Raw genomic sequence first — 25811 nt, forward strand, 5'->3', positions numbered from 1 at the left:
ACGGTTGATAACAACGCCATCACCACCGTTGAGCCCTTGAAGCCGTCAAATCAGGCGGAGGACAATGGCTCAGAGGGAAAGCTGGAGGATTGGTGCCAAAAGCTACATGTAGGTACCGATTCTACACCCTCCCATCAAAAGCATGGAGTATACAGGGTAGTGAAAGAATATGAACAAATATTCAGCAAACACCCATTAGACTTTGGGCAGATCAAAGGGGTAGAGCACACTATACCCACAGGTAACCATCCACCCATAAAGGAGAGGTATAGACCAGTACCACCGGCTCACTACCAATGCGCCAAAGACATGCTCAAAGAAATGAAAGAGGCAGGGGTAATAAGAGACAGTTGTAGCCCCTGGGCAGCCCCACTAGTGCTAGTTAAGAAAAAAGATGGGACCATGAGGATGTGTGTAGACTACAGACGGATCAACCGCATTACACACAAGGATGCATACCCATTACCTAGGATAGAAGAGTCATTGGCTGCATTAAAGTCCGCTACTTACTTTTCCACCCTAGATCTGACTAGTGGGTATTGGCAAGTTCCTGTGGCAGAGGCTGACAAGGAGAAGACAGCGTTCACCACGCCGATGGGCCTCTGTGAGTTCAATTGTATGCCGTTTGGACTCTGCAATGCGCCTGGAACCTTCCAGCGACTGATGGAGTGCTGCCTAGGACATAAGAACTTTGAAACTGTCCTCCTGTACCTGGATGATGTCATAGTCTACTCCAAGACCTATGAACAGCATCTACAAGACCTGGCAGAAGTGTTTGAAGCCTTATCCGGATACGGCATGAAAATCAAGCCATCCAAGTGTCACCTTCTAAAGCCAAGGGTACAGTACCTGGGACATGTCGTGAGCTCAGAAGGGGTAGCACCAGATCCTGAAAAAGTTACCGTGATCAGAGATTGGCCGAGACCCACCAGCGTGAAAGAGGTGAGGCAATTCCTGGGACTGGTGGGCTACTATAGAAGATTTATAAAAGGGTTCACGAAGCTAGCAGCTCCCCTACAAGACATCCTGGTAGGACAGTCAAAGAAGTCTGCAGCCCGAAATCCTCCTTTCCAGTGGAGTGATGAGAGAGAAGAGTCCTTTAAGAAGTTGAAGTGGGCACTGACAGGAGAAGAGATCCTGGCATATCCAGATTACCATCAACCCTTCATTTTGTACACGGATGCCAGCAACGTAGGACTGGGAGCCGTATTGTCTCAAAAGCAGGAAGGCAAGGAGAAAGTTATTGCCTTTGCAAGCAGGAAGCTCCGGCCTACAGAAAGAAACCCAGAGAATTACAGCTCCTTCAAGTTAGAACTACTGGCAGTAGTTTGGGCTGTAACAGAGCGTTTCAAACACTACCTGGCAGCTGCAGAATTTACCATCTTTACTGACAACAATCCGTTGACCCACCTGGACTCTGCAAAATTAGGTGCGCTGGAACAGCGATGGATAGCCCGACTGTCAAACTACAACTTTGTCATCAAGTACAGGGCAGGCCACAAGAATGGGAATGCAGATGCCTTATCCCGGATGCCACACTCGGGGGACGTGGAAGAGGAACCGGAGGGACTGGAAGAAATTGAGTTGCCGGCCTTTCACCGTCCTAAGGTGGGACAGTATCAACCGAGTGTCTACCAAAAACAACAGCAGGCAACTCTCAACCCATTAGCACACCATGGATGGGCTGACACACAAGACAGCGATCCAGCTGTGAAGCTAGTGAAAGAACTGCTTACACAACAAGGTGCTTATCCTAATCAGAATGCCCCAGCTGAGACACAACATCTCTGGAAAGAGAGAGGTAAATTGTTCCTGTACCAAGGGAAGCTCTGTAGAAGGCACACCAATCCAAAAACACATGAGTTGGTCTGGCAGATCATCGTGCCCAAGAGAGACGTCAAGATGGTTCTGGAAGCTTACCACGACGGTGCTGGTCATTTTGGTTGGAAAAAGTTGGAAGTGCTCTTAAGAGAGAGATTCTACTGGGTTGGCATGAGAAAATCAATTGAAGATTGGTGTAGAAAATGCGGACCATGCAACCTCAGAAGAAAGGATCAACAGAACCAGAGAGCTCCACTCCAGTCCATAGTAACCAAGCAACCACTCGAGCTAGTCGCATTAGACCACGTCAAGTTGTCACCAAGCCGGTCCGGCTATGTCTCTGCCTTAACCATCGTGGACCATTACTCACGCTTCTTAGTGGTGGTACCCGTGAAAGACCTTACAGCTAGAACAGCAGCTAAAGCATTCCAGACGTACTTTTGCAGACCCCATGGTTACCCAGAACAAGTCCTTGCAGATCAAGGTCCAGCTTTCGAATCACAGATCTTCCAAGAATTCTGCAACATGTATGGCTGTAAAAAGATCCGCACAACAGCATACCATCCCCAAACAAATGGCTTATGTGAGAAGATGAACCATATTGTGATTGACCTGTTGAAGACCTTACCAGAGTCAGAAAGAAATCAATGGCCAGAGAAATTGCCAGACTTGGTGGACTTGTACAATCATGTCCCGGTGAGTTCTACAAACTGCACCCCCGCTTACCTTATACGTGCAAGGCCCGGTAAACTGCCAATTGATTTAGATATGGGAATTCTGAAGCCAGATGCGGAAGTTAAAGAATCCAATTGGGATACCCTACGTCAGCAGCAGTATCGCCAAGTACAAGAGTGCGTAGAGAAAAGTCTCCAACAAGCTAGGGGAAGACAGGAGAGAACCTTCAACCAGCATGCTCTAGCAACCCCATTGCAACCTGGTGACCAAGTTCTCAAGAGGAAACGGCGCACAAACAAATTGGATAATCAGTGGGAAACCACCCCATATACAGTCTTACCATCCAGTATGGATAATCCCAAAGTGTGTCTCATCAGTAAGGATGAAGGAAGGACATCAGCTGTCGTGTCAAGAGATCAACTCAAACCGTGTCCTGAAACCCTGAAAACACCAGAAGTCACCTTACCCATACAGGTACAACCTGTCAAGAAGGAAGAAGATGTATTCCATACAGTCTTAGGAGATTTCCCAAAAACATGGGCAAATTACTATGGAGCAGTAGTAGTCCCAATGATCGCCTTCCCTCAAGTGGTGGAACCACCATCAGAACCCATACCACAAGAAGTCTCAAGACAAGAAGAACTGGAAGTCGAAACCGTAGAGGAAGAACAGATTCCTGGTCCCAGTGAGCTTGCCAGTCCTACAGTCAGTCCACTATCCTCACAAGTACCAGAAACACCAAATAGGTACACTTCCACCCACACCATTATGCTAAGTACACCCAGTACACCAGCAGTACGCAGGTCACAGCGTAGTACTCAGGGTCAGATACCAGCAAGATATAAAGACTAATGTGGAATTGCATATAAAATGTACATATGTTATAATGTTTATATGAAAAACCGTAACAGTTTAGTGTACAGAAAAGTTGAGAGAAGAGTGGTGTAAGGTGGCAGCACGGAGAGTTACAACTTGATCACATTGTTGGTGGCCCGAGGGCCGTGAGGCCTACTGCACTTACGACCAGAGTAGAGACACCTTTTAAGAAGTGTTTGTTGATTGAAATGTTTATTTAATTGCAACGTTAAGACCAAAAGCCCAGTACCTACAGAGACTATACTGTATGAACACTTATATATTTTTGAACATTTTGGACTCTTTTTGAGCTTTAAGGTTTTTGTATTTTTTCCTTTTGAGACTCTGTATATATATAATTGTTGTGATAACTTGTTTGTTTCTTTCACAGTCCCGGAGTACTGTTCTTCACTAAGGGGGAATGTGGCACCCCAGGGTTGCCACAGTAACAACACAAAGGGTTAACTCCCCACACACAACACCAAGACCTCCTGGCCAGAAGGGGGAGACCAAGCTGCTTCCCTGTATATTCTGGTGGGGGGGAGGAAATGGTCAGAAGTAGTTTCAGTTTGGAAGTTCAGTGCAGAGCACTGAGGAGACAGGATCTCTGCAGGTTGGAAGCTGGCTTTAGCTCACCTCAGGATCCACTGACCAATTCCAGGCCTAGCTGAGGGTCTGAGGAAAGGAGAAAACGTACACAGAGGAACATTCCTGGGAGGCAGAGCATTGCAGAGCTCATCCCCAGTGGAGCACACAGAACGGATGCTGGATCCGAGACTGCAAGTTACATACTGCACAGTTACCACCAGAGAAGTGAAGATTCCAGATCTTTCACCTGTACCACAGACACAAGCAACATAGGAGAGTTCAGGAACATACTAGGAAGGACTCGAGTTGCCTGTCAGGTCGGTACCTAGGAGCAGAGCAGAGCAGAGCCAGCTGCATAGTTCACTCAGCAGCGGGGCCACAGACACACAGTGCAGGCAAGGAAGCCAAAACGGCCCGGCTGGGTGGGAGAAACCCTGAACCCCTCACAGACTCCGTGGACAGTACTTTGCTGAATACCATCACCAGTAAAAGACAAAGAAACTGCAAAACCGTGAGTCTGCCTGTTTATTGTGCTCGTGTCCTGCACTCCCCCCATAGACTAACATACTGCCCCGGGGAAAAGGCTCTACCCGTGGGGAGCCATCCCATCTCAAGCTGCCTTCCATCACCCCGGAGGTTCTGCAGCAGCGGTGGTCATCTCTGATCACATTCCACGGGTGGCGTCACGAACATAACCCCCCTTTTTATTGTGGAACCAGGGAGCACAGACCGGGTCACGACACCGTGATCCCCTTTCCAGAAGCGACCCTGGGCCCGGTTCTGGGTATCCCCTTAACCCCTGGCGACACACATGTCTCATGTCTGGAGAACCCATCCTCTTATCCACACCATTTGCTGTGGAACCTACCTGTCCAGCGATGCCGACAGCAGCCTCTGACCGGAGCCACTGAGGCACAGACTGGTCACTGTTTTGTGATGATTTCTTAAGGACACCAATAACTGCCCCCCCTTCAGCAGGTCCCACACTTTCACATATCGACCACCTAAAGGAGTGAGGATAAAGAAACGCATCAGTAATTAAACACCATGTATTGCAGCCATATTTAACCCTTAAGTGGCCAGTCTAGTCTTCTGCGGCCAGTAAATATAGATGATTAGGATGTGCTGCATTATACAATTGTAAACTCAGCTCCCGGTCTACACAATGCTTTGCTCCGTAGTGCTGGGGTACAGAGAAGGATCCAAAATCAGACCCAATTTACATCTTCCGCGTGCTATCTAAGGTTTTACAGGATTACCACCTCCTGGTGATCCAGCTGTGTATAACTTTGCACAGATTTTTTATTATTATTACTTCACTTCCTAAATAAAAAGTTAAGCAATTTTATAAACAATCTGCCTTAAAATGTTTCTACCACTCTGCTACTGCGAAGTGTCCAGTATTTAACTAATCTGTCACCCTCCTGGTCCTGACACCTTTTTTCCTACTTCTTTTCCATGTGTTGGAGATAACAGCAGAGAGAAGGCTGCACATAGATCTACAGAGCATGAAAAGAGGAGAAAGTATCTACAGCCTCAGGGAGGGCAGAGACCCTAGGCTATAGAAAAGGAGAAGAGCACATAGGGAGAATATAAGCACAGTTCTGTAGCTGGGCCCACATATGCGCCCTGCATACACACAGATCTCACATCCAGCCTATATTACTAAGAAAATCTCCCAGAAGAAAAAAGTCTGAAACCAAGATGAGGAAAACAGTAAATGAGTTTACTAAGGGTAGCCTCTAACATAAGTAAAAATCAGTTTTCCATGTCAAAGGTGTTCACGACATTTAAGCTGTATTTTATCTCCAAAGTAATAGCATACGCCATCAATTATTGATTTTCTGGTGGTCCGATCCCTGAAACTTCCTATTATTATGAGAATGAATGGGCCACAGCTTAGTGTCCTGTTTACACTTTTTCCTCTACAAATGGGCATCCCTGGCTACCTGCCGCAGTGCGACCCAACCCAAGGTGCATGGACCGATGGCTGGGAGCGCTTCATGAAAATGCAGCCACAGGATGATGCCCGATAACTAATACTCCATTTATATTTTTGGTCCTGCGTGGTCTACATTTTCACTGCTTAAGTGTTCGTATACAAGATATGTTAAACTTCTCATACATAAAGCCATAACATATAACAAACATATTATGGCAATAAAGGAATATAGCAGTAAGAGCTGCAGCTAGTCACTCCATTACAAGTAAAACGAAAAATAGAAGCAGCCTAGTAACATAAAGCAGCTGGACCCCTCAATGTGAGAAGTGGCCTCCATACCTGCAGAGACAAGAAGCCCCCCAGAAGGGAAGAGCAGGACGTTCTCCACCGGTTGTTCATGCTCCATGGTCATCACGCTATTGACTCGCCCACCCCAGGGCTATGGGACACCCAGTGCCGGGCCGGACTAGTCCGGTGGTAGTCAGTGGTGGCTGGGCCCGGCTCCGTGGCCCTGGTGGGTGTCAGTTGAATATGTGGCTTACTTGTTAATGGTCGTGTTCGTGACGCCACCTGTGGTGTGCGGCTATTAAGCCGCCGCTGCTGTGTGAGACCTCCGGGATGATGTTATGGCAGCAATGGTAGTACTGCTCCCCACAGGTGGAGCAATGCCCGGGGCACAGTTGGTGCTTGTAAATGTCTATGCAGATGAAATAACTGAGGCAACTTCAGAGGTGCAGTTCAAGTTCTTTACTCACAGTTCTTGTCAGGGCAGGCAGGACCCTTGGACTGCTGGGACCGCTGTCAGGGACCTCCGTCTTCTGGGTGATTCAGAGCGTGAAATCCGGTACCCTTCTCTCTTAGTGTCTCCTTCTCTGCTGTCTTCACTAGCCTTGCCCGAGTTTGGATGGCCCTGGCTTGGCCTCCACTACAGCCTCCAGGCTGGGGGGTCACCTGTCGGCTGATTACCCCTTTTCTAAAGGTCTGCTATGGGTTCTGGCCCTGGGAGCTTGCAACGTCCCTGGGCCTCGGTTTTTACTGTTTGGAGATTGTCTTTGCACTCCTCCAGTCTCTAGGGACCGTCCCCTGTCGCAGCTTAATCACTCCACCGATGTCAATGTGGACCAGGCCACCGCAGCCTGCAGCTACTCGTAGCGCCTCTGGGCCCTCGGCTTCGGTACCCAACAAGGACTGCTCGTGGTACCTACAGGACTACCCGCGGCCCTGCGACCCTTTCTTTCCTTCTCTTCTTTCTCCTCCTTGCCTGCCTCCAGCAGGCCTCCTCCTCCCTCCTTTCTCTCGCTCTTCTCCTCCAACTACATGCTCACTCCTCACTCTCTCACTCCCCGAGCTAACTGACTAAACTTGACCTTCCTATCTCTGTCTGCTCTCCTTGGCTCCTCCCACCTCCCCAGTTGCTAAGTTGTAACCTATGGGAGCAGGGATGGGTCTTACGGCCCCTCCCAGCATGCAGCATGGGAGGGTTGCCTGCCACTTTCCCTGGTCCTGTGTGTCCCTAGCAATGGGTGTAGTGTGGATTTACCAGGGGACCGGAGTTCACTCCCTTTCTCTCCCAGAATGGGCATCACACCGCAGGTGGGGTGCAATGACCTGTGGCGACGGAAGCCTCAGGGGCGCCACACTCCCCCACAGCAAATCCCAGCACGTCCTCGGGCTGAAAAACAACAAACACATGTGGGGAACTGCAAAAACATTTTTGTATGCAATAACATAAAACAGTAAAACATTTCTTCCCTTTATGGGAGGCACATATCATGAACGTTGCGAACTTCTTATAAAGAAAACTCTAAGTGTGCACTTCCAGTCCATTGCACGGTTTGGCAAATCCCCCATAATTCTGGTAGGGGGCACAACGGGTGCAACTAATTACATTTTTGGCTACTACAAGTCCAGTAGCCCGGCAGTTCGTTTCTTTCAATCAGACAAAAGTGACATCATCAACCAGCCATTAAGTCCAATGGCCTGGTTACATAGGACATATCAACAACATACCAGCCACTAAGTCCAGTGGCCTGGTAGGACATGACACATACACTTTCACCGGGGCCCACATTCCAGTTCAGTGGCCCGGTAACACATAACATGGGGGGGTGACGTCTTCAAAAAGAAACAGGGCAGTACAGTAGGAAAGGGTGTCATCTTCGAAAAGAATAAGGGGCAAAACACGAGGGACATCTTCAAAAAGAATGAGGGGCTATATACAGTTTGGCAGCTCTTCATCTTCCTTACTCTCGAGGATAGATTTCAGGATCCCACTCCGGCATGGCTCCTGGCAGCAGGTACGCTGACGAGATCATCGTCTGGGTCCCTTGCACACTGGTCCCTGACCTTCTGCGCTGTCCTGCAGCCTGGGTTGGAGTGGGGCTGCCTGTAGGCGTTGTACGGCGCTGCTGCAGAGGGCTGCTTGTCTGCAGGGGGCTATTGCTGTGGTCTTTAGGGCCCTGCTTTGGCCGGGCACCCTGCATCACACGCGCCATGGAGATCCTGGTCTGCGTCTCCTGGGTAACTGTTGCAGGCCGGCTGCAATGTTCTGCGGCCTGGGTCTGTCTTGAGGTGGCGCTGCTGCTTGGAGAGATGCTGCGCTCTTGTGCTGTGCGGCACCACTCTGGCTCTTCTGGGGCCGCTTCTTCCTGCACAATGTGCACATGCAGCGCATACCACCCGCGGTCCCCCATCAGCCGGGTATATTCCACCTCATCACCCGGCTTGGTATCGCGCCCTGGGTGGCCTCTGGGCAGGTGCTCCTCAATGTCTCTCCGGGCCACAAACACATCCTTGCCCAGGCCGGGCTCCCGGATGAAGCCCCAGCCACCTTTCTGCCGGAAATCAACTACGGTGCCCCGTCTTACTGGGCACTCGGTTCCCTTCAGGGCCTTCCTGACCTCTTCCTTGGAGGCCAGATTGGCGACTTCTCGGGCCCTTCTTTTCTCTTCCCGGAGTTCCCGCTCCCGCTGGTACTCGACCACCAGCCTCCGGCACGTCAGCTCGTTGGCCAGGGGAGTTTCCTTGGGGCGCAGCGGCCGCTGCAGTCCCTTGGTTTCTATGGGCGCCGCGTCCCAATTCACTCCCGGGGATGCCATTCCCAGGAGGCTCACAGGGGGACTCGGCAGGGGGCCCACTAGTTGTTCAGGGTCCACCCCTCCCCAGGCTCCGTCTGCGGGGGTCTCGGGCAGGCCTCCGGTGCCCCACCGGGCGTCCGAGGGGTAGGCCGGGAAAGCCAGGGGATCAGTGAAGGGGCTAAGCGGGGGTTCATGGCGGGGCCCTGGGTCCGGACTGGACGGGGTTTCTGGTTGCTCACCCTGCGCTTGCTCCGCGGCATCCATCCACCGTTCCAGATCCTCCGGCACCCTCGGTGTCTCTCTCCGCCTGTCTGCCTCCACCTCCATGCTGCTCAGCCTCCGGGCCAGAACTCTCACTTCCTCCTGGAGCAGGTCCAGCTTGCAATCCTCTCTGCCGGTCACTGGTGCACTTCTCTGCAGCTCCCCGCCATGCTTCCGACCTGGGGAATGCTGCCTGGAACACTGCTCGGGTGCTCGACCACGCCACTCGGCTGCACCCTTTCCCTTCTTGGAGGCGGGGCCGGGGGCTGTACGAGTAGCTGGCGCCAGACTGGCGCCCAGCCCATCATGGCCGGCAACACTCCGCTTGCGATAAGGTACATTTTCGTTGTCTGCTGGTCTGGCTTTTTAAACTCTGTCTGCCAGCCGGCCAGCTTATTTGGTCACCACTTCTTTTTCTTCCGCTTTATATGGCGGGCACCGCTTCGCGCGCTTTTCTTGGACAAGGGGGCGGGGCTTCTCTTCGCGCCCTTTCTTCTTACACGCCCCCCTTCTTCCCGCTCTCAGCAGCGCTAATGGCGGCGGTTTCGCAGTAAAGTACACAGTCTGTCACACGGTTCTTCAGGCGCACAGTACCCGGTTAGACCGGGCACGAAATCCTGTTCGTGACGCCAAAAATTGACTCGCTCACCCCAGGGCTATGGGACACCCGGTGCCGGGCCGGACTAGTCCGGTGGTAGTCAGTGGTGGCTGGGCCCGGCTCCGTGGCCCTGGTGGGTGTCAGTTGAATATGTGGCTTACTTGTTAATGGTCGTGTTCGTGACGCCACCTGTGGTGTGCGGCTATTAAGCCGCCGCTGCTGTGTGAGACCTCCGGGATGATGTTATGGCAGCAATGGTAGTACTGCTCCCCACAGGTGGAGCAATGCCCGGGGCACAGTTGGTGCTTGTAAATGTCTATGCAGATGAAATAACTGAGGCAACTTCAGAGGTGCAGTTCAAGTTCTTTACTCACAGTTCTTGTCAGGGCAGGCAGGACCCTTGGACTGCTGGGACCGCTGTCAGGGACCTCCGTCTTCTGGGTGATTCAGAGCGTGAAATCCGGTACCCTTCTCTCTTAGTGTCTCCTTCTCTGCTGTCTTCACTAGCCTTGCCCGAGTTTGGATGGCCCTGGCTTGGCCTCCACTACAGCCTCCAGGCTGGGGGGTCACCTGTCGGCTGATTACCCCTTTTCTAAAGGTCTGCTATGGGTTCTGGCCCTGGGAGCTTGCAACGTCCCTGGGCCTCGGTTTTTACTGTTTTGAGATTGTCTTTGCACTCCTCCAGTCTCTAGGGACCGTCCCCTGTCGCAGCTTAATCACTCCACCGATGTCAATGTGGACCAGGCCACCGCAGCCTGCAGCTACTCGTAGCGCCTCTGGGCCCTCGGCTTCGGTACCCAACAAGGACTGCTCGTGGTACCTACAGGACTACCCGCAGCCCTGCGACCCTTTCTTTCCTTCTCTTCTTTCTCCTCCTTGCCTGCCTCCAGCAGGCCTCCTCCTCCCTCCTTTCTCTCGCTCTTCTCCTCCAACTACATGCTCACTCCTCACTCTCTCACTCCCCGAGCTAACTGACTAAACTTGACCTTCCTATCTCTGTCTGCTCTCCTTGGCTCCTCCCACCTCCCCAGTTGCTAAGTTGTAACCTATGGGAGCAGGGATGGGTCTTACGGCCCCTCCCAGCATGCAGCATGGGAGGGTTGCCTGCCACTTTCCCTGGTCCTGTGTGTCCCTAGCAATGGGTGTAGTGTGGATTTACCAGGGGACCGGAGTTCACTCCCTTCCTCTCCCAGAATGGGCATCACACCGCAGGTGGGGTGCAATGACCTGTGGCGACGGAAGCCTCAGGGGCGCCACACTATTTCCGTTCAAGCATCAAAAACCTTTACGGTGTGATCATAGGAGCCTGGAACGTAACGACAACAATGAAAACAATCGCAGATAATAGAAAGAGTCAGCGTCTATATAGAATTGTGAGTCTTCTGTCTCATTTATAAACATGCACAATTATATCATGCAAAGAAACATGAGCCACAGCAGACATCTATACCAAAGCCCCCTAGCAAAACAAAACCTAACGCCCCAATTTTGTATGTCATTAAGGCTTCTGTAGGTTCCATTAACATTTATCTAGAGTTTGTGGTCTTCTACAATCATTGTATGTATTCTATACATGATCGGAGTGATCCCAATTTTTCTGCTCACCTAACCTGGACAGCAAACCCATGTATAGGAGATCTAGCAGAGCAGCTCCCCAAATGTGCCGGTCATGAGGTATAACCAAACTTGTAATAAGCTGAGCAGACTGATACCACCCCAGTGGAGAAATAATGAAACACGCGGAAGCGGTGCTTTAACCCCTTCAGCCCCCGGGCACTTTCCGTTTTTGCGTTTTTGTTTTTTGCTCCTTTTCTTCCAAGAGCCGTAACTTTTTTATTATTCCGTCAATCTTGCCATATGAGGGCTTGTTTTGTGCGGGACGAGTTGTACTTTTAAATGAAATCATAAGTTTTACCATATAGTGTACTGGAAAACGGCAAAAAAATTCCAAGTGCGGAAAAATTGCAAAAAAAGTGGGATCGTACAATAGTTTTTGGGATATTTTATTCACGGTGTTCACTATATGGTAAAACTGATGTCTGGGTGTGATGCCTCAGGTCGGTGCGAGTTTGTAGACACCAAACATGTATAGGTTTACTTGTATCTAAGGGGTTAAAAAAAATTCACAAGTTTGTCCAATAAAAGTGGCGCACGTTTTGTGCCATTTTCCGAAACACGTAGAGTTCTTATTTTTTGGGATCTATGGCTCAGTGATGGCTTATTTTTTGCGTCTCGAGCTGACATTTATAATGGTACCATTTTTGCGCAGATGCTACGTTTTGATCGCCTGTTATTGCATTTTGCGCAAAACTTGCGGCGACCAAAAAACGTAATTTTGGCGTTTGGAATTTTTTTGCCACTACGCCTTTTACCAATCAGAATAATTGATTTTATATTTTGATAGATCGGGCATTTCTGAACGCGGCGATACCAAATATGTGTATATTTATTTATTTTTTAACCCTTTAATTTTCAATGGGGGGAAAGGGGGGTGATTTGAACTTTTAGGTTTTTTGTTTTTTTTTTTATTTTTTAAAACTTTTTTTTTTACTTTTTTTTTTATTTTACTAGTCCCCCTAGGGGGCTATAGCAATCAGCAATCCGATCGCTGATCGCTATCTGCTGATCACAGCAATACCGCTGTAATCAGCAGATTCACTCACTTTGGTTTTCCCTCTGCTCTCGGCCGAGGGAAAATGAAAGTGAAAGATCATCACAGCAGGCGTCATCACATGACCCTGTGCTACGATGGCAACCACCGATAGTCACGTGATAACACACGTGACTTCCGGTGGGGGCGGCGGTAAGTAACAAACATGGCCGCGCGCATTTAAATCTTGCTGCCAGACTTTGGCAGCAAGATTTAAGGGGTTAATGGCCGCGGGTGGAAGCGATTCCACCCGCGGCTAGCAGGCACACATGTCAGCTGTTGAAAACAGCTGATATGTGTGCCGATCCACGCCGCCTGCCCGCGGCAGGGGGCGGGGCTTAACGGGACACGATCCTGGACGGATAGATCCGTCCAAGGTCGTGAAGGGGTTAAAGTGTAAAAAAAAGTTAATTAAGGGGCCAATGTTCATCAGCAAGTCAGGATTTACTATCCGTGTTTCCTTTGTATGCCAAAAACCCAGAGGTTCCTCAAGCTTCTCCTAACTGTATGCTTTTAACTGGTACAATCTCTTGAATGGGCGAGTTTGATCCATAAACCAGATCAATGTCAAACATGCCTTTATTAAACAAGGGGCTGCTGATAAGTCTTTTGCTTTATCCAGAAAGAAACGAGATAGGATGATGAAACTTTACATTTATTCCACATACTCTCCACTGATGACAACACACTTCTTACATCGGTATTCCAAGTTCTGTAAGCCTAGCAAAGAGAAGGATTTCGGTTGTGCCTCAAACCAGGCATCCGTAGCAGCCATGGCAGTAGAAATGGTGTGAAATTTGGGACCCTTGAGATGTTTCTTCAGATTTGGAAACAGAGGATAGTCGGAAGGAGCTAGATCTGGGGAATAAGGTGGGTGGTCAACCAGCTGGAAGCCCAGCTCTGCCAGTTTTGCCGTGGTCGCTTGTACAGTGTGAGCGGAGGCATTGTCTTGCAGGAACAAGGTTCCCTTGGACATCTTGCCACGCCTTTTGGCCTTTAGAGCTGCCTTCAATTGGTCAAAAAGTTCAGTGTAATACATTGCATCATTGTGGAACCTTTTTGAAGGTAGTCCTCTAGCAGCACACCCTCGTTATCCCAGAACACAGACGCCATCACCTTAGTGGCTGATTTTTGAACCCTGAAATTCTTTGGATGAGGAGAACCACTGTGCCTCCACTCTTTTGACTGCTCCATGTTTTCAGGGTTATACAAATAAATCCAGGTCTCATCCATAGTGACCAGTCGATCCAGGAAGTTCTTATCAGTCCGGAAACGCTGACAAATGGACCGGGAAGTTTTCACTCACATGCTTCTCTGATCTGTTGTCAAACATTTGGGGACCCACTTTGCAGATAGCCTCCTCATGTCCATATATTCATGGATAATGGCACAAATACGTTCACGGGAAATCCCCATGATGTTTGCTATTGCTTTAGCTTAAATTCGTCAATTCTCCAGTATGAGGTTGTGCACAACATCGACGATCTCCAGAACAACAACCTCTCTCGGTCGTCCAGGACGTTCCTCATCATTGGTGCTGAAGTGGCCTGTTTTAAATTTCAACCCCATTCTTAACTTTGGAATATGAAGGGCATTGATCCCCCAATGTCTGTGACATATCACCATGAATATCCTTCGCAGACTTTCCTTGCAGAAACAAGAATTTGATCACTCCTCTGCTCTCAGTTGCTGTGAAAATCACATTAGAGTCTGCAATTTTGTTTTCCTGCGTGTGTAGAACACTGTTGCCATTAGCAACAAACACAAAATTTTGAAAACATATATTAGACACATAAAGCTTTCATGTGATGTAACATTCGTTACCATAGAAACAAAAAAAGATCACAAAGCCAAAGACTTATCAGCAGCCCCTCATATATTTAAAGATTTGGTAAGAGGGGCGTGGCCTGGACGGCAATGTGAGGAGACGTGTCTCTGGAGTTCTCCTGCAAACACCCACAATAAATACCTGAACACCGCTGTTATCACTGCCTCAGCCGGCTGTCTGGAAGATAAGGTGGTGGGGACTTGTCTGGGGTGAGTCTGGTGGATCCGGAGAGGTGCCATGGTCCATCGCAGGCAGAAAGATACTGGAGGCGGGAAAGTCCCCAGCTCTCAAGATGGTGCCATGATAAGGAAGGAAGCTGATAAAGCTAATGAAGCCTGTCAGCAGAGGATGCAGGTCGCTGCAAGGCTGGAGAAATTTGCCTGGAATTCAGAGAGATCCCTGCTGCATACAGATAATGGAGGTGAGGAAGAGGAGTGGATAGACGCTGCCAGTTCTGATGAGATGGGGGATGGTGGAGAGCAGCAAGATAATACACTGGAGGTGGAGAAAGCACATAGTGCAGAGGAGACTACAGAAAACCCTACTCTAAAGGCCGTTTTTGCAGTGGTGTCCTTTTGTAAAGAAGCTCTGACTAGCCTGACAAAACAAGTTACAGGAATACAGGCAGAGGTGGCTGGCATTAAGAAAGACCTCAAAAAAGCCGACCTGAGAACAGGAGCTGTGGAGGAAAGAGTTGGGATAACAGAGGATCATATCACAAAACTACAAAAGTCTGAAAAAACATTTGCACAGCAGATAGCTGAAATCATGGCAAAAAATGATGACTTAGAGAATCGCTCTAGAAGGAATAACATCAGGATCGTTGGCATCCCTGAGAAAGCGGAAGGAAGAAACCCCACTGAATATGTAGAAGGCTGGCTCAGGGGGAAAATTGGTGCTAATTCCTTATCCAAGCTCTATGCCGTGGAACGGGCACACAGAGTCCCGATGCAACCACAGCCAGTGGGCAGGGGCCCTCGCACTATGCTAGCTAAGCTCCTTAACTACAGGGACAGGGACACTATACTGCGAAAGGCAAGAGACATGGAGGATCTTATGATTGATGGCCAGAGAATTTCCATATACCCGGACTATTCCATTTCTGTTCAAAAGCTACGTATGACTTTTACTGGAGTAAAGAGGCGTCTGCGAGAGATTGGGGTGCAATACTCAATGATGTTCCTGGCAAAGCTAAGAGTGACGGCGTAGGAGCGGGTGCACTTTTTTACAACTCCGGAGGAAGCCATGCAGTGATTGGACGCAAACGAAAAGCGGATCCGTGTGAAGGAATGAGCTCACTGTCTGAATCTGCAGTGTATTGGAGAAGGCCGGCTGAGGCTCTACGACATCCTTAGGAGCTTACAGGGGACCCTTCTTGTTTTTTCCTTTCTCCCCCCTTTTTTTTTTAATTTTATTTTTATCTCCTCCTTCCCTTTGGGATTGAGGTAGTATGCAGGGGGAATATCAAGGGTTTGATGTGAGCTTCGCAGGACATGGGGACTGCCTAATTAGGCGTGGTGGTGGTATTTACAATTTGATATTCCAGTTTAATTACTGTTCGCCATTTTACTGTTATATTAGTTGAGTGTAATATGATTATACATAGACAGGGTGGGAGTGGAGAACTGTTGGAAAAGGGACGAGTTTCAAAATGTGTCTAAGAGGTGAAGGCGAGGGAGGTGGGGAAGAATTTAGTAAGGATTATGGACCAGGTTTGGAAAACCCGATGCTTCACAGGAGTACTCAAAAACAGGAAGTGGTGGGGAGCAGGGGGGGAGGGGGGAAAGGGGTAGGGTAAGGGCAGCATGGGGAGGTACTACAAGGTTTGATGGTTTTACAGGGTGGGATAATGGGGGATAGAATTAAGGTGTTGAGTTGGAATATTAGAGGGCTATCAGATAGGTCTAGGAGAGCGGCAATAATTAAATATGTTCAAGATCAGAATCTGTCAGTAATATGTCTACTAGAAACGCATCTAACAAAGGAGACAACACATGTTTTAAATAGGAGATGGGTGCAGAAGGCCTATCATTCCACCTTTTCCAACTATGCAAGGGGTGTATCACTGCTGATTCATAACTCTGTGCAATATGAAGAGATAGAAGTGTATGTGGATAAAGAGGGATAGTGTGTGGCCGTTAAGTGTAAAATATTTGGCAGACTCATGTGTATAGCTGCAATATATATACCACCTCCATATATGTGCACCAAACTAAGGGAGATAAGGGAGTTCTCTGAGAAGGGGGGAGTAATCTCTTTTTTACTGGTGGGGGACTTCAATAATGTGATAGACCTGTACTGGGATAGGAGTAGTAGACCTCCAGGTATTCAGGATAGTTGTATGACTTCGTTTGCCACTCTTATTGGGGAACTTGGAATGGTGGATGCCTGGCGAGTGAGGAATGGGAGGGTATCCTGCTTCTCTTGTTACTCGGCTTCACATAACACTTTGTCCCGCATTGACATGACTCTAGCTAGTGATCTGATGATCGCAATGATAGGCGAAGTGCAATATTTGACAAGAGTGATTTCAGATCATAGCCCGATTCTAGTGTCCATGCGACGGGGGACCCTGAAAGGGGGAAGGAGGGGAGAGTGGAAGCTTCATCCACCATGGATCCGTCATATAAATATGGGTAATATACAATGGGATCTCGGGGAATTCTTTATCCACAACGAGGGTAGCACTGGTCCCCTGGTGGTATGGGATGCGATGAAGGCATACCTCAGGGGGCTCCTGTTCAGGGATATCTGTAAACGTAAAACACAGACGAAGCAGGATGAGAAAAATAGCCTGGAGGCCTTAGATAAGGCGGAGCTGGAAGCAATTAGGAGTAATACTGCGGACGCGAAGCAAAATCTTAGGCAGGCGCATGAACAAGTTAATAAGATGCTTTTGGAGAAGGCGGTAAGGAAGCAGGCGTTCCAAAAACTTAATAGATATGATAAACTTAATTTGGATGCCGATTTGTTATACTGTTGTATGTATTCTGTTTTAATAAAAAAGTATTTGATTTAAAAAAAAAGATTTGGTAAGAAAAAAAATGAACATGTGAACAGCCCCAAAAGTCTAGAACATGTAAGAAATGTGGACGTCTGTATATTGTGAAGTCCTTGCTCCTTCTTGGCTCAGCAGTCTTGTGGCCACTTCTAATCATTAGGTGACAGCTGTCTTTGTTTGCACACGGTGAAGGCTGTCCATCACTGATCGGGACGGCCCTCCAGTCTGCTACCCCAGAGTACAATACCAGTAAGGCTCTGTTCCCCAGTGGCGTTTCTGCAGTGTTTTTTTTCTGCAGTCAAAACCTTCACTCTTGGGAGTAAAAATGCTGCGTATAAAATACAGAAAATAGCTGAGTTTTTACTGCACTTTTCAGGCAGATTACATGTGCAGTCCATCTTAATAAACGATAGATCCGGCTGTTGCTGCTCAGCATTTCTAAGTGACTAACAATACTTACAAGTTATCACTTATTCAAAGGATAGTTGATGACTTGCAGATCGGTGGTGATGCGGTCACTGGGCCATTCTTGAAAACGATGCTCCAAAATGTCCCATCACAATGGAATATCTGCTACATTTGTGCCACTGCTTCATTCATTCATTCTCTATCAGATGGCCAGAGATTGCACAGTACTACAGTGCCCGGTATTTCCTCCAGCCCCATAACGAATAAACGCAGTGGTGACAAGCAGGCACGGCCACTAGCCTAATCCAATGGAGCATTTCAGAGCCCAGAACCTGCGGTGGTCCCAGTCATTTATGCCTCTCCTGTGGAGAGCTAACAAGTTTCAATGTTGGGAAAAGCCCTTGAAGCCATCACATTCACACAACACTGGGCAAAATGTTAAAAATTGCTTTCCCGGGTCAGTCATGCTGAGACCCAGTCTTTCCTGGGTGTAGTATGCGGAGGTGGTGCGGCAGTGGCGGCCCATACCTGTGACAAACAGATCGTCGTTCAGCTTGCTGGCACAGCCGCAGCGCACGTAGTCTGTATGCTCCCTGTAGGTAGAGATTTCTGTGCCGTTTGGAATGTCCCAGATTTTGGATGCGTAGTCATCTGAGTTGGACACGGTCTGAAACTGATCTCAAGTGAAATCCATAAAATGCACGGCTCTAAGGAAACACAAGGGCAATACTGTATTGTAAGGAGACTCCGAAGAGCATTATATTACCAAGTAGTAAACTTAGCAACAAAACCTCACTTCAGAAACTGACATCTCAGCACAAAGACCACTCAGAAGCTAAATCGAAAGGACAACATTAAAAGGGTCCTTGTCAGAAATCACAAAAAGTGGACCTCACCCCACTCCTTTGATACAAACGGCACCATTCTCATCCATGCACTCACCTGAATGGGATTAAACTAGTTAGCAGGCACGGGTGGATCTCTGATCCACCTTTACCTGTTAGCTGCACGTTGGCTGATCAGATCAACTGACTTGTGCAGGAAAATATGCAGGTTCTACCGTACATGCCCATATTAAAAAGGACATGACCTCGGACGTATCAGTACGTCCAACGTCATGGAGGGGTTAACATTTGTCTAAACCTTCCCCTGAGGACACTCTAGATGCCTAATGTTATTGTTCAATCTATTTTTATTGAGAAAAACAACAAGTTTTGCACAATAATACAAGCAGCGTTGTTAAATTGCAAAAATCAGTCTTACAAGACCGACAATCGGAATCAAATGAGTATCAAAATAGAAAAGCAAATAAATATGTCCCTACTAAGGTGGGAAATAAATCAGATGTTCGGATTACCATGCTATTATATAACACAAGAAAGACAAGACCGCAATAAGAAATCCCTACAATGTGGAAGAGAAGAGAATTAAAAGATGTAAAATGACAAAACAAAAAAGGGGGAAAGAAAAGGGAAGGAGGGGATGGGGGGGGGGATAACAACCAGTATCATATGTATTCCATCACAAACCCAACAGCACTAATCTGGGTCTATTCCCCCAAAATGCAGCAATTTCTCAGAATAATTTATTAAATCTGATGAGTTTTGAAAACAGAATCCAAGCTCTCCGTGTCTTCCTAAATTTAACGGAAGCACTAGTTCTCTGAGCAGAGGGCCTCCATCCTGCCAATATTACGCATCTCATTGCATCAGTTACTGTTTATGCCTAACTTATTCTGATCCAGAGAGTATCGCTGCTCCAATACTCCATTTCTTTATATGTAGATTTGTATTTACCATGTTTCGCTGAAAATAAGCCCTACCAGGATTTTTCTGTCTTTTTGGAGTAAGGCTTAACCATAAGCTCTACCCTGAAAATAAGCCCTAGTCACGGATCAATAATGCAAGTGTCCAAAAAGTTAAAGAATACTGCAGGACACTTCATTATAGAACGAAGACACCCTCAAAAGAGAGAATACAAACCCAGCAATCATAATCACCAGAGCCCGAATGGAATGCTGTAGAAGAAGAGGACCTGCGGTGGAACGCACACACACACCTTTTGAGATCATACTACTTTGGGGACCTGGGATGCATCGATGCGTTCCACCGCAGGTCCTCCATGTGTTCCACTGCGCTGCCAGCCGAAAGCAGTACAGTATCACCGGGAATGTGTGTGTGTGTTTGTGTAGGCCAGAAGCAAGGAAGGACTGCTGTGGAGCACACAAAGACCTGCTGTGGGTCGCAGGAGGACCTAGGAGTGACGCAGATGTCCGGGGTCTAGTAAGTATGATTCTCCTGGAAAGGGGAAGGGGGGTTGTCTGCCTTTTTTTGGGGGGGGGGGGGGGGGGGGGTGGAGTAAGCTTACTCTCAACCCGTGTTTCCTCAGAAATAAGCCCTACCCAAAAAATAAGCCCCATCGCATTTTTTGGGACAAAAATACAATATACGGCAGTGTCTTTTTTTCGGGGAAACAGGGTATCAACACTTTCTTCCCCAACCACCTGCTTCCATTCCCCCCTTCTCTGTTTTTCCCCCATTTATTATTTTTCAGTCAAATATCTGAAAATCTTTATCTTATTACAGTCATGTTTTTATTCTATGTTTTAAGCCTTATTCCCCCACTGTCCTCTTTCCTTGTCAGTTTTATGCATACACTTTCTCAAACTGGTTCATTTGCAGATTATTGTGTTGTTTCTTGTATTTTGTTGAAAAAGATAATTTACAATGGAAATAAAATGACTAATGAGGGTAGAATTGCGCTGTATTCACCGCTGGGGATGATGCCACTTTCACACTTCTCCTTTTAGGAGATGTTGGATCTGACCTTTAGTTATGAATGATGCATTATTTTATCTATTTTTTTTTTTTTTTTTTTTTTACAAAATATTACACTTTGGTGATTGTAACGGATTTGGGGGAAAATGTGGGGGGAAAACAATCTCTATTCAAATCAGCAGACATGTGTAGGGATCATCGCCGGCTCACCGCAGCAGTCGGCGGCGATTACCACCACTACATGATCGATGACGTACCAGAACGTCATTGGTCATGAAGGGGTTAATATTACTGTAGTAGGACATCAGGGACACCAAGGTAAAATACTACCAGGGACTGCCATCGGTTACTGAGCCACACTGACGTGGCGGGAGGCATTTGTGGCTGTGGAGTCGCTGGCTAGGAAACAATTTTTATTGCTATAGCGCCAACATATTCTGCAGCACTTTACAATTCAGAGGGGACATTTATAGATAATATCTCACATTACAGAGTTACACAATTCAACAGATACTTAGAGTTTGGAAATAGGGGAGGCACAAAATGTAATGAGTGCTTGTATTGTCTGAGCCGGCCATCAATATAATAAATAGGGTATTGAAATAACGCTGCATGAACCGGTCACTGGCCAGTATGTGTACAAGTGCAGAGGACTATTAAGTGCATGGAGGGTGAGTATTGGGAATTAAGCAAATTCTTCTTGGCAGTGCATTCCAGAAAATTGGTGCAGCTCGCGAGAAGTCTTGGAGACGATAGTGGGAGGTTCAGCTTATAGAGGATGACAGTCTTAGGTCACTACTGGAATAGAGGGCATAGGTAGGGTGATAGCAGATGAGGGAAGAGATGTAGGATGGTGCAGATCTGTGCAGAACTTTGTGGGTGGGAGAGATTATTATTATTATTATTTATTATTATAGCACCATCAATTCCATGGCGCTTTACATGTGAAAGGGGTATACATAATAGGGACAAGTACAATAATCATAAGCATTAGAAGGCACAGACTGGTACAGGAGGATAGAGGTCCCTGCCCGCGAAGGCTCACAGTCGACAAGATATAAGTTTATATTGGACTCTGCAGCAGATTAGCAACCAGTGCAATGACTGGAACAGGGTGGAGGCATCAGTGTAGCAGTTGGACAGGAAAATCATCCTGGCTGCTGCATTCAGGACGGATTGAAGAGAGGAGAGTTTGGTAAGAAGAAGACCAATTAGTAGAGAGTTGCAATAGTCCAGACGAGAATGAATAAGATCGACAAGAAGAGTTTTTGCAGAATTAATGGTAACAAAAGGTCAAATTCTTGAGATGTGTTTGAGGTGAAGGTGACATGAGCGAGCGAGTGATCAGATATAGGGAGTGAAGGAGAGATCTGAGTCATATATGGATTGCCAGAAACTACCATAGGAGGCACTTACTTGCTATGTCCCATGAACTGTCTCAGAGCGGCCTTTCCATTAATATCAAAGAGTTGCACAACACTATCCTCACATCCGGCAGCGAGCAGCTTTCCATCACCCCGATACGTTCCACAATAAGCTGTATCCTTAAAGCGGGAAAACGTTTTTATAGGCTCGTGAGAATATCTGCCATAGATGTGGATCTGAAGAGGAAATAACAAGACTGATGAGGCTGAAGGTTCATCACTGTTAATGTTATATTCTTTTTCATCCTACCCTTAAAGTGAATCTGTCAGCAGTTTTTCGCTATGTAATCTGAAAGCAGCATAATATAGGGTCGGAAACTCTGATTGCAGAGATGTGTTATGTACTGAGTTACTTGCTGTCATTTGGATAAAATCACATTTTTCTCTGTTGTAGATGTAACAGTGCTCAGAATACTAAGCTCCATATAACCCTGTCCACAGCACTGTGTGGCAGATTTCTGTGTACACTGTACATTGGAGAAGAAAAACTGTGGAGAGAAAGCGCAAATAGGGTCTTACCCCAATATGTACGAGGTGGAGGGGGGAGTAGTACTACTCACCAATTGTAGTTGTGAGAGTCACAACAACTGTAATCGCATGTAGAATTGACCAAAGGCTGAAGCCACCCAAAACGGCAGATAACAGGGAGAGGTAGAGAGGGGTGTTCAAATGCCGCGCCAAATGATCACTGTTCAGAAAATCAGATTAATGTATCTTTATTATCATGCAGGTCTACGCGTTTCAGGAGCTTCTGCTCCCTTCCTCAGGACCATCAGGCACAAAGAAAAACATCAAATCTGTCCAGGCAGAGACAAGCATACAATAAATAGACGTGATGACATCTTAAAACCACCCCTTTTTTAAAAAAACGAGCGGGAAAGCAGTGCATGGCCATCCACAACGTGACGTAATAAATATATCTTCGTGGTAAAAACAAATCTAGTGTCACAGAATCAAAATTACTGCATATATTCAATAAAGTGAAAAATAAAAATGATAATGAAAAAATAACACGTGTTTTCATTGATGTGTCCAAAAAAATTTATATATATATACACATATACATATATATATATCTACATACGTGTGTGTCAGTATGTGTAAACATTTCAAATAAATATACAATCAAACGAAGAGAGCCAAGAACCCACTTCATTGTATTGACATTGGACCTTGAACGGACCTAAGTACAATTGGTGGAGCTTAAACTTGTGAGGCCACCCAAGTGTGTTACGCTTTAATATGTGAAATATCCAGCAACCATTATGATAAATGGTTGCTAAATGTCCCTAGAAACCAATACCAAAGAATTAGAAGAAACTGTACTTTAGATAAGGATTTCAGGGATCAGGCCTCGTTCCTAAAGGAGAGGTTCCTAGATAAAAAATACCCACTGACCATCATAAAAAAAGTCTATCAAGTCAACAGGGACTTAAAACAAATAGATCTCACCATGAAAGTCAATACCCCTGGTAGAAAGGCAGTCCCCGATAATAAGTTTGCTTCCAATTTTCTCACCACCTTCAGTTGTGATGGGGATACCATCAAGGGTATCTTAAGGAAACACTGGTCTATTTTACTTAATGATCCATACCTCAAAGAGGTGCTACCCACCCATCCAGGTATCACATTCCGTAGAGCGTCTAGTTTAAAAAAACAATTGGCCCCTAGTAGACTTAAGAATTTCTCTAGTCCCACTGTTAATAATTTACCCATATTTATTGTATGCTTGTCTCTGCTGGGACAGATTTGATGTTTTTCTTTGTGCCTGACGGTCCTGAGGAAGGGAGCAGAGGCTCCTGAAACGTGTAGACCTGCATGAAAATAAAGATACTGTCACGCTCCCCGGGTCCCCTGTCCAGCTCCCCGGCTCCCCTGCCACGCTCCCCGGCTTCCCTGGCTCGCTCCCCGGCTCCTCTGCCCGGCGTCCCCCGCTCCACAGCCTCCAGGCCTCCTCACCTATGATCCCCAGGCGTCCCGGTCCCCGCTCCCAGCGTCCGCCGGCAGCTTCGCTCCAGCCCGGCTCCCCTGCCTCCTGTTCGCCGCTTCCTGCCCTGGCTTCTGGCACCCGGGCCTCGCGCATGCGCATTAGGGCGCGCGTGCGGTCATTGACCCTTTCTTAAAGGGCCAGCGTCCACAGACAGGATATTGAACACACAGGTACAGGGTATAAAGGGGTTTAATGTCCAAGTGGGCGGGGCCTGTTCTTCGTGTTTCCTAAGCTAGGAGTCAGGTCTCCTTGTGTCTCTGTGATATACTTACCTCTCTCTCTCCTAGAGCCGCTCCTGCCTCGCCATCCGGTCCTGCCGATTCCCGAACCCCGAACGCTGACTATCTGCCATCCCGTCAGTCCGTACCATCTCTGATCCCTGTGGTGACCCGTCCTCTCGCTCCATTGGTTCCGGACTCTGCCTGACAACATCTCGGCCTCCGAACCTGAGCTCCATCACCCGGACTACCATCAGTGACTCCGTGGTCCCAGGGATTCTCCATTCCACTCTTTTGCACGGACTGTCCTGCTACCCGTAGTGCTCCGGCTACCGGACCCCTTGCCTTCAGTAAGGTGTTCGGCCCAGTGGATCCACCTCCTGGGTCCGCCCGTCCACCTGGCCCTAACAGTAAGAACAGGCCATGGATCCCGCCGAAGCACTAGCAGCCTTGCACGAGGAACTCACACGCCAGCGTGAGACCCAGACCTGCATGCTAAACTTCATGTCTTCTGTGGACGCCCGCCTGAACACGCTACAAGCGTCGGTCACATCTTCGGCATCTCGAGCTTCCACTGTACCATCCACGGCCACAGCTCCCGTGGCAGCCTCCTCGGATGCTTCCAGACTTCGTTTGGCCTCACCACCCCGGTACGCCGGAGATCCCAAGACCTGCAGGGGATTCATAAATCAATGCTCCCTCCATTTCAAGCTGCTGCCGCACCTTTTTGCCTCTGACCAAGCCAAGGTCGCGTTCATGATGTCCCATCTAGAGGGTGAGGCACTGGCCTGGATGAACCCCTTGTGGGAGAAGGAGGATCCGGTGACCACCAACATCCAGGAGTTCCTGCAGGCATTTCGTGGCACCTTTGACGAGCCCGGACGCACCTCCGCGTCTGCCTCATCTCTCCTCCGGCTACGTCAGGGGACTCTGACGGTGGGTCAATATGCCATCCGTTTTCGTACCTTGGCTTCGGAACTCGGGTGGAACAATGAGGCTCTAACCGCCGCCTTCTGGGAAGGCCTCTCGGGTCGTATCAAAGATGAGCTGGCTGGTCGTGACGTGCCGTCCACCCTGGATGCCCTGATTGCCCTAGCGACTCGAGTGGATCTTCGTTTTCAGGAACGATCCAAAGAGGTGTCCCGTGAGAGACGTCCGATATGGTATTCCTCTCCTCCGCAGAAGCCCGCCGTACTTCAGTCAACGTCATCTGGTGTCTCCGTCCACGAGCCCATGCAGATCGACCGTTTGCGGCAGTCTGAACAACGCCGAGCAGAACGGCTCGCCAAGGGTCTCTGCTTCTACTGCGGAGAGGGCACACATCTTTTATGCTCCTGTCCAGAGAGGCCGGGAAACTCCAAAGCCTAGGGTTGGTAGGAGAGGCCACCCTAGGTGCTGGGACTCTCTCAGACCCGGTTACGTGGACTGTTCAAGTAACAACGGGAGAGACGCGGTTCACGGCCGAGGCGTACCTCGATTCCGGGGCAGCAGGCAATTTTATCCAGCAGGCCACGGTGGACAAGTACCAGGTGCCTGTTACTCCACTCGACAAACCCCTAGTGATTGCCTCTGTGGATGGGAGACCCCTCTCTGACACCATCTCGTGGATCACCAAGCCGGTGGAACTGCGTATCGGTGCCCTGCACACCGAGAACATCGCTCTCTATGTCCTCCCACACATGTCCCATCAAATCCTGC

General features: G+C 48.2%; 1 long non-coding RNA gene and 1 pseudogene across 1 annotated transcript in view; one reads left to right on the forward strand and one right to left on the reverse strand.

Annotated features, from left to right (window-relative positions):
* Positions 1-23450, reverse strand: part of LOC142303495 (U3 small nucleolar RNA-associated protein 15 homolog) — a 54301-nt pseudogene extending 30851 nt beyond the window's left edge.
* LOC142301028 (uncharacterized) overlaps positions 1-25811 on the forward strand; it is a 94923-nt gene that overhangs the window by 42139 nt on the left and 26973 nt on the right. The gene's annotated exons all lie outside the window — the stretch shown is intronic.

The sequence above is a fragment of the Anomaloglossus baeobatrachus genome, chromosome 1 (genome assembly GCF_048569485.1).
Source record: "Anomaloglossus baeobatrachus isolate aAnoBae1 chromosome 1, aAnoBae1.hap1, whole genome shotgun sequence".
Lineage (NCBI taxonomy): Eukaryota > Metazoa > Chordata > Amphibia > Anura > Aromobatidae > Anomaloglossus > Anomaloglossus baeobatrachus.